This window comes from Echinops telfairi, unplaced genomic scaffold (genome assembly GCF_000313985.2).
Source record: "Echinops telfairi isolate 266 unplaced genomic scaffold, ASM31398v2 ScPeMD7_31;HRSCAF=116, whole genome shotgun sequence".
Lineage (NCBI taxonomy): Eukaryota > Metazoa > Chordata > Mammalia > Afrosoricida > Tenrecidae > Echinops > Echinops telfairi.
In genome coordinates, this window is record NW_022103928.1 from 34,069,891 (window position 1) to 34,073,837 (window position 3,947).

The 3,947-nt window shown below is 38.2% G+C and overlaps 1 protein-coding gene across 4 annotated transcripts in view; it reads right to left on the bottom strand.

The window, feature by feature from the left end:
* The window catches only part of WDR37 (WD repeat domain 37), an 89,086-nt gene that overhangs the window by 25,233 nt on the left and 59,906 nt on the right, over nucleotides 1–3,947 (bottom strand). The window lies entirely within an intron of this gene.

Consider the following 3,947-nt stretch of genomic DNA (forward strand, 5'->3'; position numbering starts at 1 on the left):
ATCTAGGATTTATTTTCAAGCATGCAGAACATCACAGAAAAGTTATTAAATTGAAAACGTATTGACTCAAGCGATTCCTCTACTCTTCACTGAGAACTCACTCTCGTGTTTGGTTTTAATAAGAGTATACCTTTGAGTATATATGTATTTATATGGAGGTAATTAATCCTATAGGTTTTATTTGTTAAATGGGTTCTATGAAGCCAACGCCAGAGGCCAAAACAAAAAACAAAAAAAGCCATTTACTACAAAGATTCCTCAGCTTGAAGAATATCTCGAAAGGCTTACTGTTGAGCTATTAAGGAACAATATGTTGTACTAAAGAAAGTAGTCTGCAGCTCCATCTGCTGACAAAATCCTAAACTGTCATTAAAAAGTACTCCATGCTGAGAGCAAGAACAGCCCTGAGGCATCACAGGCTGCAGGAGCGGTGCTAACGGAGAGGGAGGTCCAGAGGGAAACACTCTCCCTTCCCTCTCAACACAGGGAGCAAGTGCACTTGCGAAGGGGCCCCCATCAATTTAGGAAAGCCAACAGCAAAGAGGAAGTGTCCTTGTCTCTCATGCTTACAGCAGGGAACTTAGGGTCAAAGAGCATTTTCTGAAATTTAGTTTGGGATCCACATAGCAAAAGTTTGCTAGATCAGAAAGAAAAGGGAAAATCTGAGTGATATAAATGGCATTTGTACTTTTTGGTTTTTAATCTTAAAAAACAAACAAACACTACTTGTCCTTACAGTGAATGTAAGCATGAAACTATTTCTTAAAAAAAAACTGGTTTAGCTAGAGGGCTCTAATGAATTTACGTAACTCCAAGTTTACCCTAACTCCATACCTGAGTCCTTTTTAAATGACCACCAAAAAACCTATAAAAACACTCTTATATTTAAAAAATATACCTTAAAAACAAAAGCTCTCCAAAGGATTACATTCCTCCCAAGTATATATGTCAAAAAAAATTTATTATCAAATATTTTATGTATCTACCAGCTGTGAAAACAGAGTAAAACTTGAATAGGTAATTTAAACATGATGCCAGTACGCCCTACAGTTCCAATCAAAGGGAGACACTAAGTGAAAAGCAACCTACACTGCCATCGACTTGAGTAATACAAATATATTCTTGGCACTTTTTCAAAAAACAAAATATTTCAGAAAATCAAAATCTGCAACTGAAAACAGACGGTGACCAAAAGTTATTTAAATAATACCACAAAGTGAATTTCTAGGCATTGGGAGTGATAATAAAGAGTCATGGTGGTATAGTGCTTAAAGCACTTGATGCTAACAAAATGGTCAGTGGATGAAACCTATCAGCTGCTCTGCAGAAGATGTTGCAGTCAGCTTCTGTAAAGATTTACAGCCTTTTTCTTTTTTAAAAAATCATTTTATTGGGGGCTCGTACAACTCTTATCACAATGTATACATACATCCATTGTGTCACACACATTTGTTGCCATCATCATTCTCAAAACATCTGCTTTCTACTTGAGCCATTGGTATCGACTCATTTTCCCCCTCCCTCCCCATGCCCTCTCCCTCAAGAACCCTTGATTATTTGTAAATTATTATTATTTTGTCATGAAGTTTACAGCCTTGTAAGTCATAGAAGGCAGTTCTACTCTGTCCTGTAGGGTCACTTTGCATTGGAATCCATTCAATGACAACAAGTTTGCTTGGATTTTGTGTAAGACACAATCTAGCTCCCAAATTGATAGAACGCTCTGGATACACACCTTAAATTCAAGCCCCACTTGTGTGCTACACAACCTTTAGCAAATCACTGCCTCAGTTCATTTTTAAATAAACTAGAGAGAATAACGTTTTCCCAGCACATCCAAGCCCTCGCTGGGCCTCCAGAGGCTTTGCATCTTCTGTCTATATATGCCATTCCATCTGCAGGGGCAGTGAATTATTGAATATGGCTCTTCTAGCCAAAGTCTCCCAACTCCCACCAAACGACCTTTCCCTGCCTGGGTCTGGTAAAAAAAAAAAAAAGTGGGGAAAGAAACTAACAGGATCCACCTGTGAGTAATTGTGAATCGGCTTCCCTAGGGTGCCAGCCTGCCATGTATACAATGAGCCTTCAGAGAAGCAGGAAGAGGGATCTCATTACCAGCAAGAGCCTGGAGTACAACAGTCCTCTGAACCTGAGATTCCTGTGCAGTGAACCTCCTGTATACAGAGGGCAGCTGCAACAACTGAGGAGCAGCAGCAGAACCAGGAGCCAGAGCCTGGAACACAGTGGCGGACTTGCCAACACACGGAGCAAGTAAAGCTGAGTGCTTGTGGGCAGGAGGCTGGCTTATGGAGTAGGGTGTCTCTAGACACTTAATTCAGGGCATTTGGTTTATTGACCTGTGGAGCTTGAGCTAAATGCCTTCAGGATGACGCTTATAGCAGAGTGGTATGCCCCTTTGGGCATTTATTAGCAGACATGGCAGAGCTTTGTAACATGTCCCGCTAAACAATCCTGAGCATATCTTATTTGCATTACAATTTGTTAACTTACTTAATAAACCCTTTAATCACAAATTTTGTCCGTAAGTTTTGTGCCATTGCAGTGGATATTAGAACCTAGAGATCAAGGTGAGTATTAATTAATAAAACATACCACCTTCAAGGAAAATATATGTAAGCACAGCAGCGATAGTCTAGTAGGCTAGATTCTCACTAACCCTATAATGGGTACATTTCCCCATCTTCCTGAGACCAATTCTGTCTTGTAAAGAAAGATTTTGTCCCTACCATGTCTGAAATGTATGCTGCTCTGCTCTCTACATACAAAACTCCCTTCTTAAATCAATTCCCAAATCTCTCAGATATATATTGCTTGGCCTTGTACACAAGTAGAATCACTTTCATGAAAGGAATGTTGGCACTTTTACCAGTCAGGGCTAGGGAAAGGACAAGGAGAGTCTAGGACATCTTGCTAAACCAGTAGACAAGTAAGTGATCCAAGAGATCACAAGTCAGAAGGTTCACAGGAAGACCTGAGAGGCGCTCAGCCAAATTTGCAGCAATTGAGCATCAAAAATAGCAAGGACAATAAAGGGATCTAATGATGAATACAAATTTTGAAAATTCCATCAATCTATAATACTCAAAAGAGAAAGCAGCAAAAGGGAAAAAAGAGAAACTGAAAATTGCCTGCTAATAAATGTACAAAATGACAAAATTTGAAAAATCTCCCTTTTGCACCACTCAGTGTACTAATTAATTCAGGAAGATCATCCATGATGTTGAACATGTCAGGTAAAAAGATGCTGTGGAATATGAAAGTATCACTTCACTTCACTAGCTTTAGAGCAGAGTGCTTCTCCTCTGAGAGCTGGTTGGCTTCACCTTAACCAAGTGACCCCACTGTGCATCAGCAAGAATGGGACAACCTGACTTGATGTGCACTATGCTGGACCCAATACCAGTTATGAAGTACTTTGGCAAAAATGTTATCCTGAACCTATTAAAAAAACAAAAAACAGAAAGATGCAGAACGTGGGACATTCTACAAGAGAGCTGGTTTGAATTCTTCACACATAAAAATATTAGTATCATGAAAAACAAAAAAAGGGCTATAGTACTATTATATATTAAAAGGGGCTAAAGAAAAATATCTAAGTGTAATGAATAAGCCTGAATAAATACTACATTTAAAAAACATATACACACACATATATAATGTCAAGCACATTTTGGAAACAAATGGGTAAACTTGAATATGGGTTGATATCAGATTACAGAATTTTCACTAATTTTTTTTTAGGTGGATAACGGTATTGATGTTACTTAGAATATCTTTATTTTTAAAAGATGAATGCTAAAGTATTAAGGGACAAAGTGTCCCTGACATCTGCGACCTACTTTCAAAGAGCCCACCAGAAAAATAAAATGATACATATTAATATTATATATGTATGTGTACAGAGAAAAAAATGTGATGAAACAAAA